Source organism: Rattus norvegicus, chromosome 7 (genome assembly GCF_036323735.1).
Source record: "Rattus norvegicus strain BN/NHsdMcwi chromosome 7, GRCr8, whole genome shotgun sequence".
NCBI lineage: Eukaryota > Metazoa > Chordata > Mammalia > Rodentia > Muridae > Rattus > Rattus norvegicus.
In genome coordinates, this window is record NC_086025.1 from 53239921 (window position 1) to 53254442 (window position 14522).

The 14522-nt window shown below is 42.0% G+C and overlaps 1 pseudogene; it reads right to left on the reverse strand.

The window, feature by feature from the left end:
- Window positions 1–279: 279 nt before the first annotated feature.
- On the reverse strand, window positions 280–7852 carry LOC134479797 (large ribosomal subunit protein eL19-like; annotated as a pseudogene).
- Between the last annotated feature and the right edge of the window lie 6670 nt (window positions 7853–14522).

A 14522-nucleotide genomic window follows, 5' to 3' on the forward strand; every position in this document is an offset into this window, starting at 1 on the left:
TTATAGATAATAAATAAATCATAAATAATGAAGCCTTTTCTTCAGCTGCTTTATTATTAATAGTATAAATAGAAAATTATTTTAATTATTTTTGACAATTTCACATATATGTATAAAAACACTTGTGCTGATAGCCACTCTATTTCGCCAACACCCCTTCCCACTCCTGCTAACAGCCTTCTTTCAAGTGACCCCTTCCTGTTTGCTTTGTTCACTCCCCATCTATTCCCTTCTGGTTTGCTTTCTGCTGCTGTGATAAATGCCACAACCAAAAGCAACTTAGAGAAGGAAGGGTTTATTGGGCGTACACATCCACATCGCGGTCCATCTCTGAGCGCAGTCTGGGCAAGGACCTCAAGCAGCAGCCTGGAGGCGGGGACTGAGGCAGAGTTGGTAGAGACCGCCTTGCCCAGTCTTCGTTCTTCCCAGCACAAGATCACGTTTCCAGGGCTGGGAGAGTCCACAGCTGAGTGGGTTCTGTTACCTCAACCATTAATCAAAAGAGAGAGAAAAAACAAAAAACAAAACAAAACCCTGGGGACACACACGCCCACCGGCCAGTCCTCAGTTCTTTCTAGAGAACAACTCTAGTCCTCAGTAATTTACAACTCGATTCAACCTCACGTGTGTGAAGGGATTTAAACGGAATTTGTCTTTCACTATCCATCAATCATTTTCTTTTGGCCACGTTTCTAGGTGACCTTCATTTTCTGACGCCTAGGATTCGAGGGTTTATCTTGCTGTTACTTTTGCTCTCTACTGAATGTAACCAAAGTTGTCGCCTGTACACTTGCCAGATTGTTCGGGTAGCAGAGGAAGGAAACGACAAAATCCTTCACCGTAAGTACGGAGGACATGACAGGCTTGATCACTTTTTCTTAAAGGCTTGTTTTATTTTAATGACTAATCCATGTGAGGCCACAGCCAGGTCACTCTGTATGGAGACAAGAGAAGCTTTATTTCTGGTCTCTTCCTCCCGGGACAGTCTTGATGATCTCTTCCTTCTTGGCCTGGAGGCTCTCCTCCTGGCACTTCCGTGCTTCCTTGGTCTTAGATCTGCGAGCCTCAGCCTCCTCAGCCAGTAGCTTCTCGCGGGCCTTGTCTGGCTTCAGCTTGTGGCTGTGCTCCATGAGAATCCGCTTGTTTTTGAACACATTCCCTTTGACCTTCAGGGACAGGCTGATACATATGGCAGTCAGTCTTCTTAGATTCCGGGTATCTCCTGAGAAGCTGGTGCAGGACCCTCATCCTTCTCATCCAGGGCACCTTCTCGGGCATCCGCGCGTTAGCAGTATCCTTCCTCTTCCCTAGGCCCGTATGCCTGCCCTTCCGTCCGGCCAAGATGTTTTTCCCAGCAGTGCGCCTGGGAATGGACAGCCACAGGCTTCCGGATGATCAGCCCATTTTTGATCAGCTTCCTGATCTGCTGATGGAAGTTGGCATTGGCAATTTCGTTGGTCTCATTGGGGTCCAACAGACCTCCTTTTTACCACAGCGGAGGACACGAGAGGCAAGTGTCCTTTGGTAGCCTGCGTGTACTCATGGCTGCGGACGCAGCAGCGAAAGGCGCTTCATCACTTTTTGTGAAGATGAAAATAGCTAGGAAGACCACACAATGAAAAATTTACATCTATGTCTGTGTAGGGTTTTGGTTTTTAATTTTTGAGACTAGCTCGCCAGGTTGTGCATTTCCTTATGAAACTTTTGTTCTTGTTCTATTTGGCTGATTCTCCCCGCTCTCTTTCCCTCCTTTAAGCTCTTGTCCCTACTGTCTCTCCCTTTGAGCTACTAACTTCCTAGTCCTCGCCACAGGATCCCCTTTGTCTATTCCTGGTCTTGACTTATGTTTTCTCTCACCTGGATGTGCGTATTTAACCGTCATCTGATGTTATGTGTGTATCTTTGGAAGAGGAGAGAAAACACTAAAAAACACTTCTTAGCTGTATTCTCAAACGGACTTACAGTCACGTTTTCAGAGGTAGAAATTTTTGGAGGAGGAGTTTTTTTAACATTACTATCATTTCATTTTCCCTTCACAGATAAAAGCTGAAAGACCAAAAAAATAAAAACATAAAAATAAAAATGAGATCAAGTTGGTGAAGCCCTGAGACCAAATTTCCTCTCCTGAATGTCTTCATATGTTTGAACATGGGTCATCATTGCAGCCCGTGTGCTAGACACGCTGAGGCTAAATACAATACTGCAGCTTTCACCAAAAATAGGTGATCTGCAAAAGTCTATCGTTATCTTAGATGTATATTAAAATTGTACTTATGTCAACACTTTCTCTGTTAGGAACACACATGTACAGATGTTAGGTAAATCCATAAGAAGATAGGGTTTACACGTGATCTATAGTGATCCTCCAGAAACGCTGTGATGGTGACGGGGAAGACGGATCAGTGGTAACGTTGTTCGCTGGACAGACTTGAGCCCCTGAGCTCAGAGCCCTGTCATCCCTGCAAAAACCTGTAAAAAAAAAAACAAAAAAACAACAAAAAAACCCAACAACAACAACAACAAAAAACAAACAAACAAAAACCCAAAAAACCACAGTCCGGAGGGTGTGAGTGTGTATCTGGGTGGTAACGGGCAAATCGCTGGAGCTCAATGGCCATCCAATCAAAGCAGCCAGTGAGCTGCAGGTTCGGCGCATGCGGCTTGAGGCAGAATACACAGCTCAGAGAGGTCAGCAGTTAGAAGCACTGTGGTTCTTTCAGAGGACCTGAGCTTGATTTCCAGCACTCATATCATGGTGCCACAGCCATCTACAACTCCAGTCCCTAGATCAGAAGCTGCTTCTGGTGCCCACACAAATGGCAGATAGACACACACACATAAGTAAAAACAAATCTTAAAAAAAACCCATAAAGATTAAGAAATATATAAATGAAGTGAAAAGTTACAGAAGATGGTAACCTGGTGACATTAACCTCTGAACTCCGTACAGATCTGTACCCTCCACACACACACACACACACACACACACGCACGCACGCACGCACGCACGCACGCATCACATGAACTACGGAGTCACAGAAAGAATCATGGTGTAAACATGGAAGAAAGAAAGGAAATGAGAACTAAAGGGAGAAGACAAGGCTGACAAGGTGATCGGCAAGCAGACTTGGTGTCCGGCAAGCAGACTTGGTGCCCGAGGCTTCTGTCAGTGAGGCTGGAATTGCTCTGTGAAGTCTAATATGGTCTAGTAATAAAACAGGATGATCTGGGCTTGAAATACAGAGTGGAAAGGTTAAAAAATTTCCCAAACTATTTCCATAACAGCTGTTTTCCAAGAGCTTTGGAATTAAAGAAGGTTCAAATTTGAACAGCATCGTTTCTAGTTGGGGCCTTGAACTAAGGCCTGGGGTCTGCTAGGTAAGCATTCTATCACTAGCTACTTTCCTAGACCCTTGAATATAAATTTAAACAAAGTTCTTACTGTGAGCATATTGTATTTCCAGTATTTCCTTCACTGTGATTTAGGATAATACTATCCCAATAGCCACTGAACCAAAACAAAATGAGTGTTGGAAAGATTGGCCAAAATAAAAGTCCTAAGACAAGAATCAGAATGAACGTTCCTCCTTTTGTTTAATTTCCTTAGACTCAGAAGTTTATAAGCATAAAGTAGAAATACACATTTGTTCATGCCCGGCTCTAAACCTTCCACATGGATTTGCTCTGCAATAAACTTTTAAAGCATCTTGGGTAAATACTAATCATGTACAATTTAGTTCCAGTCAGGCATTTTAGAGGGTAGATGTTATCCATTTCAACATATTTATAATTTTCAACCCTAAGTATTTTAACCCTACAACTCTACAGCGTGCAGAAACAGTGAAGTGTCTTCTACAGTGGATCGGAACCAGAGATTCAAGGGTTAGGAGCCATGAGAGCACTAGGCACCCAACCTGGAACCATTGCTGCAGCCACAAGTGCCCTTAACCAGTGAGCCATCTTTCCATCCCAGAACGATTGAATTTTAACCAGGAGACAATGTTAAAAAGAAAGATCACAGGGTTGGGGATTTAGCTCAGTGGTAGAGCACTTGCCTAACAAGCGCAAGGCCCTGGGTTCGGTCCCCAGCTCCGGAAAGAAAGAAAGAAAGAAAGAAAGAAAGAAAGAAAGAAAGAAAGAAAGAAAGAAAGAAAGAAAGAAAGAAAGGAAGGAAGGAAGGAAGGAAGGAAGGAAGAAAGAAAGAAAGAAAGGAAGGAAGAAAGAAAGATCACACTCCCTGCATCCAGTGTATCTCGGTACAGTCACAAGGCTCACACAGAGGTGATAGGTGAAACTTTAGGAGGTGTATTTGACTTAGGAACGAGTTTGCTGAACAGTCTCGGTCCATCTAGGGGAAAAACATAGCAATGATGACAGAGCAAGAGTCCCGTCAGCAGGGATCCCTGTTCGCAATGCAACTTCTTCTGTACTTTGAGAGAAAATTTAGCTTCCACTTTGCTTAAACTAATATAAATATGGGATCTTCAGTATTCCCCACCGGCTGAACTATCTTAGTTATGACAGCCATCTAGCTTTGGCTCCCATCCAAAATCCCCTGAATATTTAAAAATAATTTCTGAAAAAAAAAGAGACAAATCTATGTTTAAAACTTCTGGACCAGCTTCATGGGATGCTTTAAAATTTTATTTCATCTTTAAATGTTCTTTTCCGAGTAGAATTTCGCTTTGTTTTCAGCTGTGCTTGTGCTTGTGTTTTATGAAATCATCACACGGAAACGTTGGCAGACGAACATACACTGAACAGGGAGTGTGTGTCCTGTTTCCCCTTAAATCAAGGGTCACAAGTACCTGTTTCATTCATGAATTTACCCCAGAGAGAAAACGTCAAATGCGCACAGGGGAGGATGCCAGTTTGTTCTGCTTGAGCTATGTGGCTGGCTTGAGCGGAAAAAGATAAAGTTACTGAGCCACCCAAGAGAGGTCTTTGAGGGAGGCTATTTCAGGCTCAACTGAGAATGTGAGGATGATGGTCCCTAAGGGTTGGACCACAAAAAATGTTTTAAATAAACACACGATCCCCACATTTTAAGCCTGAGAAAAGAGCAGCATTTAGATAGCAATTCTTTTTATTTTATTAGAAAATAATGTATCTAAGTAAGGAGTATTACTATAATATGCCATTTTGATTACTTGTAGCTGAAAGAATTCATAGATAGTTCAATACAAGAAAAGAAACTCAAGACAGACGAATTGCGGGCAGCACCTTCAAAAGTGCCTTAGAAGTGTTTTGTGGTGGTTTTAACACTTGCCTCTCTCCCTCTCAAAATGTCATACCACAAAATTCACTCCACAAGCTCCTGGGGGAAATTTCAAGTCCTAAAGTCTGACGCTAAGAGGGAAGTCAGTAGAGTTACAGCTGGCTCTGTTGAGATTAATGACCTTTCCACATTGGGTCAGCCATGTCTGCAATCACTGGAGAATGAAATGCTTCCTTCCTGCTGTATATGGGATGTATTTGTAGTGATGTGAGCATCTCACTACCGTAAAATATTCTTTTTTTTTTGTTCTTTTTTTTGTTCTTTTTTTTTTTTTCCGGAGCTGGGGACTGAACCCAGGGCCTTGCGCTTCCTAGGCAAGCGCTCTACCACTGAGCTAAATCCCCAACCCCGGTAAAATATTCTTTGAGCAGAAGCAATATTCTTTTTTAGCCCAGTAGAGTATTATAAAGTTGTAGCCATTTTGAAATAGCCTAATTTAATGTTCAAATGTTACCAATTCTTTTAAAGAATAAAAATATAATCATTAAACATTACACAGATATTAATATTTAGATATAGTTTAGGCACATGATTCTCCCTCCTGGGGCCATAGTCATTTAATAAAATCCCCAGTGCCTGGAAAGAGATGCCTCCTCTCTGATTATTGGCCAGGGGCATCCAGAGGCATCCAGACAACATAGGCTTTAGTAGCCTGCCTTTCGTTGCCTGCCCTAATTTGAAGAAAACATCTCATTGAAGACATCACACACACTTGGTCACAGGACTTGGAGAAATAAGGTTGTTACTAACCTGGAAGACTTCTTGAGTACTAGCTCTCACAGTGCCAGAAGGCGCTAAGCAAGCTACCAAGGAAGAAAAAGGAATCAGTTGTTCTACCCAACTCTAAAGTTTGGTAGCCGTAACAACAAGCAGTCTAGCAAGACACCCTCAAATGTGAGGTAGTGGCGCTTCTGTCTTGGGGGCAACCAACAGCTGTCTGATTGAACTTCAGGCCCACTTGGTAGAAGGAAACTCATGTCTAATACTGAAAAGCTACCCAAGAGTCCATAGCTGGAGTGGTCATGGACAGAGGGGAACCTACTACAACCATTTTACCTAACTAATATAGTTTCCAACTGCCTTTTAAATACTTACACCTATGAATAAGTTCAGGTCTTTCCCCCCTATCAAAGCAGCTTTTTTTTCAGCTGATGGATGCTAGGAGAGATATCTGTAACTGGTCAACACACAAAAACACGATGGTGGAGTTCTCAGCCCCAGTTGGGACATCTGTAACACAGCTCTTACACCCATGGCTGAGGGAACACCACGGAAGGGGAGCAGGAAGACTGTAAGAGACTGGCGACACCTGCTGCCAGACAGTGTTATGTGACCATGATGTGAACATGATGCTAGCTCGATAATATGGTTGAGTATACAGACCAGCACAAGACCAGGCCGTTTGTCCTGCCAACACGATGGTGAAATCTTTCGTAAGACTCTACCCCTAGATGATGAACTACAAGCGGTTAATGGATGATCGGGGAGAGATTCTGTTTGCTTCAGGTGCAAGCTCTCTGTTAGGTTTTCCAGTCGTAAGCGATTTCCCCTAAACACCCCTCCCATACACACACACACACATGCACACATACACATGCACACACACACACACACACACACACACACGCCTGCAAACACACACACATGCACACACACACACATGCACACACACACACACACACATGCACACATACACACACATGCACACATACACACACACACGTGGGCAATAGCACTTGGACTCAGCAGGTTGTATATATGTGTGTATGCACTATTATTGCTCTATATGAGTCTCGCCCACATTCTGCCTCTAACTGGTTCCCCGTTCCTGCTTTCACACCACGTGCGTCCCCTCCACCACCCTCCCATCCCCCAACTCCTCTTTCCCATCCCTGTGGTGTCTTTTCTGTCTTTATAGCCTATACCTCGACACACCCAACTGATACACCTACATAGAGACCCTATAAGCCAGGATTTACATCTGAGAGAATATGTGAGTTGCTTTTCTGAGTCTGAGTGCATCTTGCTTAACATAGTACCTTCCAGATGTGTGCATCCTCCCCACACATTTCCTCTTTAAATAGTTGGGTAAGATCCTGCTATCAACAAATGCCACATTTTCACTACCCACTCTTGTGTTGACCGTCAGGCAGGCTGGTTCCATTTCTTTGCCATGGTGAGTAATCCAGCGGTAAATGTGAACATGCATTGCCTCTGTGGTAAGATATGGACGCCTTTAGAAAGTTGCCTGTGAATTGTATATGTGGGTGTTATGGAAGTTCTGTTTGTTTGTTTGTTTGTTTGTTTGTTTGTTTTATTTATTTTGGGAAACCACTACCCTCATCTTGGTGACTACTAGTTTACTCACCAGGATTTGTGGAGTCTCGTCTCCTAATGATAGCCATTTCACAAACGTCATCAACGTTCTCACTGTAAAGTGACTGACCGGCCCCGGAGTTCAGCAATTGGAGTACCCAGGTTAGAATCTCAGCACTCACGGGATAGCTCAGCCATCCGGAAATCCAGATCCAGGGGATCTGATGCCCTCTTCTGGCAACTGCGGGCACTGCACATGCGCGGTACCTGGACCTGACATACGCACAGGCACAAGAAAGTGAAAATACAATCGATGTTTAAATAGACGTAGTGAAATACACGAGGCTATTCTCAAAATGCCTGTGTGGAACAAAAACTTATCTTTAAAATATAAAATATCCAAAGCCATATTATTGCTTGTATAAAACAAAACAAGAAACTTTACTGCGTGGTTCAGAGCAGAGTGATTGGAGTTAAGGGTTATTTTAAAGACACTGATCTTTGTATTTACTGCGTAAGTCAATGTTAAAGTTCTATTCCTTGTTTGACTACATATATATATATATATGCATATATATTTATATATTCTCAAGAGTTTTTGGGAGAATAAAAGCCCTTAATATTTTTCTCCATTTTTCTAAGGGTCAGGAAGTGACATCTTGAAAAATTCAGTATCTTATAGGAAAGTGGGTCAGTTGGATCTGTAGGCCTCCTTTCGAAATAAATACATTTATCTCTGATGTTTCTTGTGTTTGAATATGCAAAGTGCTTCCCCTTTAGGTTCTGGGTATTTGCATTTAACCTATGCAAACCTCCTGGAATTTATACCATGTTTCTATGTACATTAATATGGTGAGAAGGAACCTTATATTGAAACAATGATCCTGTTCTGTTCTCTAACTTTAGTGGTTCTTTTAGCTTTAGAATGCCTCCATTTCTCTACCAAAGTAATAGAAACTTAACTTGACCGTTTATGGCCCGGTAATGTTCTCATGAGCTATTATTCTCAAACTCCATTCTACATTGGAGGGTCATGACAAATACTTCTTAAGCTTTAGAAAGCAATGACAAGGGTTGGGGATTTAGCTTAGTGGTAGAGCGCTTGCCTAGCAAGCACAAGGCCCTGGGTTCGGTCCCCAGCTCCGGGAAAAAAAAAAAAAGAGAGAAAGCAATGACAAAAATCCCTACAAATGACAGCATTTTGGGCAAACTTTTAATAGGGTTTCTTTTTTTTTTTTATAAATTTATTTATTTATTATGTATACATCATACAGCTTTCTGCCTGCGTGTATTCCTGCAGGCCAGAAGAGGGCACCAGACCTGATTATAAGTGGTTGTGAGCCACCATGTGGTTGCTGGGAATTGAACTCAGGACCTCTGGAAGAGCAGACAGCGCTCTTAACCTCTGAGCCATCTCTCCAGCCCCTTTAATAGGGTTTCTAATATAAAAGAAGACACAGTGAAGTGACTTTGGTGCCCGTGGAGCTTGTGCTGCAGAGGGCAGAGTGAGCCGAAGGTCCCATCTGCTGCCCTCAGAGTCCCAGCATGCATCACACACTTTGATGGGTCAGGCCACCTCTGAGCCTGGAAGAAGTACTGGGGCATGGTACTTCCTGCCCGGGGAAGGACTCTTGGTGATAGACATTGGTGAAGGGCTCCTCACAATCTTGTCAAACTTCCTAACGATCTCACTATCTTCTAAGCTTCCCACAGCCTTGTATTCCTTCCCCTTCCTTCATATTGGTTAATCCTGCATCATAACCCCATGGCCCTCAGCGTCTCTGTCTCCCTCACGTTTTAACTCACAGGTGTTTCCCCCATTAAATCGCATTCCCCATCAATCCCAAGCTGGTGTTTGCTTTTACGCACTTGGTCCTTTTTGAAACTGCACTGAGAGATTTTTTCTTTGGTTTTGTAATTTGGTAGGTAGCTGACTTTCCTGTCAGCCTGTAGTGTTCATTAACTCGATGCTAAACAATAGCCCGTTTCATACCGCGTAACAGACAGACACTTCCACCTATTAAACCTTTTCCTCATGAACAATAGGGACGGCTTCTAAGAAGCACTTTTGATGCTGTTTTTATGAGACTGACTGTTCCAGAAGAATGTGAGTTAGTACTCTCTGAAGGATAATAATGCGAAAGAAACTCATCCTGCTTACATAGCATGGGTTTGAGTCAGTGACTACTCTTTTTTCTGATTCCTCCCCAAACACCTATCAAAATATCAAAACCAAGGCTAATGGAAATTATTTTTATTCCTTTGTAACAGCGGTATAACGATGAGAGCAGCCCATATGACAAAATGAATGGGGGCGTTTAGGGATAATTCAAGCATTAGTTCTGCCTTTATTACACTCACTGAATAATGGTGATTATTAGAAGAACAAAAATGTTTTAGGCTTTTTTTTTCTTATTTTTCATACATTCAATCATGCTATTCTTCCAAGTTATAGTACTTTTTCACACAGAAGCATATTTTTACTACCTATAAGTCAACCCCATAAATATTAACTAGAAAATAAAGTAAGTCACATGTATCAAACATTTAAAATTGTTTATAACTTCTGCTGATGAAAATAATGTTTTTTGTGTGGTTTTATGAATTTTCTGTGTTTAGAGTGATTTGCATTTCCTACAGAAATCATGAGGTTTTCCCTTTCACTATGCTGTTTGCACCATCTTGTTTTAGAAAATGAAATGAAACACTCTGAACTATTTTTCCAGAAGTGAGTATTTGACTGAGGTAGCGTCTGTATGTTTATTAATTGTGAGCCTTATTACCACCTTTGTGAACTATTTTCTTTCTGTTTCATACGTCTGTCTGTAGGATGTTTTCCTTATTTATTAATATATGTTTTCATCCAGCAAAGAAATTGCTGCCAGTCCATTGTATGGCACTAGATAGTGCCCTGTACATAGCCTCCTTCTTGTTTCTGTGTTTGGAGATTTATTTCCTCAGCCAGCACCTGGAGAAAGCTTCATTTTGTCAAGTTTAGGACTGGGAGCTACGGATAGTTTTGTACAAAGACAAATGCTATTTCTCTGATAGCTTCTATAATATATTAGCCAAATTAAACACCAAACAAGAAGTTATCAAAAACATCTGATATGTGCTAAGTCAGGAAACTAGGTGCAGTGTACAATAAATTATCCTAGCATCCGCACACTTCTGTGTACTAGAACACCGAGCTGCTTCATCCTTTGACAGACACTGTATATACACCGATGCATACTTAGTCACTCCCTATTTCTCTTCTCTGCATAGCCCAGCAACCATTTTTGATTCAGTGAATCTCACCACTGTACATTATGCAAATGAAATCATACGTCTTTCCATGGGTGGCTTGCTTGATTTTATACAGTGACTTTCAGGTTGCCTATTTCAGTGTTTTCTTCCTTAAAAAATAAACTAAAATGTTATTCCTTGAAATTTTTATACCTGCATACAATGTATCTTGACAATAGCCATCTCTCGTTGACCACCCCCCAGTTCCTCTCAGGAACCCAGACTATGTGTCCTCAACCGCACACCCTTCTTTAATATTCATTTACTTATTCAACCCACTGAGGACAGTTGGTGTGCTCATATGTGCACAGGCATGGAGTCATTCATGGGGACATTTGGAAGCAAAGGCCACACTGCTAAAGAAAACGGACTCACCTTGTGTCAGAAGCCATCGACTGCCAATATCAGAAACAAGATGAGGGTATCTACATCCCATTGCTATTCAAGGAAGTATTTGAGGTCTTAGAGCAATGAGACAAGAGAAGTAAATAAAAGCATATGAATGGGAAGAGAAACAGCCCAAGTGTCCTTATTTACACATGATATGATCTTACACATACAGCTGAAAAGATTCCCCTGGATCCACACATCACGGATGCCTGATCCATCCGTTAGAGGGCTTTATAGTTGCTCCCCACAGTGATTACTGTTAGAAAGGTTAGAGCGCACACAGGAAGACTGGTATGTGCTTGAGATTACCACTTATTTCAGATAAATACCCAGCGTGAACTCTGCATAATTTCTGGTTCTGTTCACTATTTTTGAGGAGCGCCCCAACTACTAGTTTTTTTCACAGCAGAGCCCTCTATGCTCCACCAAGGGTGAGCAAAGTTCCTCACTATCCATACCCGTTAACCTCTTGTTTGTTTGGTTTCTCTCCAATTAGTTCCCAAGGCTACTTGTGTGTCTTAGAGAAAATGTGTCCTGCAGGAGTAAGTTACTGTCTTGTGGGGCTAGATTAGTTTCATTGATCTTAGGTTGTTAGGTTGTTCTGCTGGTTTCTGTGTCTGTTTTTTATGCTGACACATTTGCCATCAGCTACCATGACCTTTAGCATATTTTGAAATAATGAAGTGTGTTGCTTACAGATTTTATTATCGTTTCAAAGGCTGATTCCCATATTTGTAGTCTTTTGTGGTTCTTTATGGGTTTTAGAATTCTCATTCATGTCTATGAAAAAAAGTCCTGAGTAATTTGATAGGAATTCCATGGAATCTATAGTTTTTTTCTGAGTGGATATATATATATATATATATATATATATATATATATATATATATACATATATATATATATATATTGTGTGTGTGTGTGTGTGAGAGAGAGAGAGAGAGAGAGAGAGAGAGAAACAGATATGTATATGGATTAATAGGTATGAGTAGTATGCATGTATGTGGAGGACCTAACACATGTTAGGTGTCTTCCTCAATCATTCCTCCATGTTATCGTTTGAGACAAGGCCTCTCACTGAACCTGAAGATCACCGACTGTCTAGACAAACTCAGGGATCCTCTGCCTCTGTCTCCTCAGTGCTAGGATTACAAGCACATGCCACCACACTAGGCTTTTACATAGTGCTATGGATCTGAACTCAGGCTTGGATTTTTCCTCCCATTTCTTTATCTTGCCTAATTGCTTTGACTAGACCTTCTAGTGCTAGGGTTGAAGTGCTGAGAGCAGACATCCTTATGTTGATCCTGATCTTAAAGAAAGCACTGTAAGTGACATGGTGTTGACCACACACAGTCTTTGTTTTAAAAGCTCAGGTAAGTTCATTCTTCCTCATCTCTTGAACACTTTTATGGTTAAACGGCTTTCAATGCAATCAAATCTTTTTCTTAAGCAAGTTAGATAATTATGTAATCTATTGCCCTTCATTCTGTTACCGTGGCATAATACATTACTGGTGATTTTAGCACTGACATATCTTCCCACCTCACTGATAAGTCCCATTTGATTGTGATGAGCAATCCTCTTGGTGGGCTGCTGGGATCTTGGTATTTTGTAGAGATATTTGGTATTCATATCCGCCAGAAAGGAAGGTTTGTTGTTTCTGTTGCCGTTGGTATTTCTTTCTCCAGATTTAGTGTCAGTGTAACACTGGCCTTAGAAAATGAGTTTGCGGGGTTGGGGATTTAGCTCAGTGGTAGAGCGCTTGCCTGGCAAGCACAAGGCCCTGTGTTCGGTCCCCAGCTCCGGAAAAAAAAAAAAAAGAAAATGAGTTTGCCGGCAACCAACAGATTGGGAAAAGATCTTTACCAATCCTACAACAGATAGAGGCCTTATATCCAAAATATACAAAGAACTCAAGAAGTTAGACCGCAGGGAGACAAATAACCCTATTAAAAAATGGGGTTCAGAGCTAAACAAAGAATTCACAGCTGAGGAATGCCGAATGGCTGAGAAACACCTAAAGAAATGTTCAACATCTTTAGTCATAAGGGAAATGCAAATCAAAACAACCCTGAGATTTCACCTCACACCAGTGAGAATGGCTAAGATCAAAAACTCAGGTGACAGCAGATGCTGGCGAGGATGTGGAGAAAGAGGAACACTCCTCCATTGTTGGTGGGATTGCAGAGTGGTAAAACCATTCTGGAAATCAGTCTGGAGGTTCCTCAGAAAATTGGACATTGAACTGCCTGAGGATCCAGCTATACCTCTCTTGGGCATATACCCAAAAGATGCCCCGACATATAAAAAAGACACGTGCTCCACTATGTTCATCGCAGCCTTATTTATAATAGCCAGAAGCTGGAAAGAACCCAGATGCCCTTCAACAGAGGAATGGATACAGAAAATGTGGTACATCTACACAATGGAATATTACTCAGCTATCAAAAACAATGACTTTATGAAATTCGTAGGCAAATGGTTGGAACTGGAAAATATCATCCTGAGTGAGGTAACCCAATCACAGAAAAACACACATGGTATGCACTCATTGATAAGTGGCTATTAGCCCAAATGCTTGAATTACCCTAGATGCCTAGAACACATGAAACTCAAGATGGATGATCAAAATGTGAGTGCTTCACTCCTTCTTTAAAAGGGGAACAAGAATACCCTTGGCAGGGAATAGAGAGGCAAAGATTAAAACAGAGACCGAAGGAACACCCATTCAGAGCCTGCCCCACATGTGGCCCATACATATTCAGCCATCCAATTAGACAAGATGGATGAAGCAAAGAAGTGCAGGCCGACAGGAGCCGGATGTAGATCGCTCCTGAGAGACACAGCCAGAATACAGCAAACACAGAGGCGAATGCCAGCAGCAAACCACTGAACTGAGAATAGGACCCCCGTTGAAGGAATCAGAGAAAGAACTGGAAGAGCTTGAAGGGGCTCGAGACTCCATATGTACAACAATGCCAAGCAACCAGAGCTTCCAGGTACTAAGCCACTACCTAAAGACTATACATGGACTGACCCTGGACTCTGACCCCATAGGTAGCAATGAATATCCTAGTAAGAGCACCAGTGGAAGGGGAAGCCCTGGGTCCTGCTAGACTGAACCCCCAGTGAACTAGACTGTTGGGGGGAGGGCGGCAATGGGGGGAGGATGGGGAGGGGAACACCCATAAAGAAGGTGAGGGGGAGGGATTAGGGGGATGTTTGCCCGGAAACCGGGAAAGGGAAT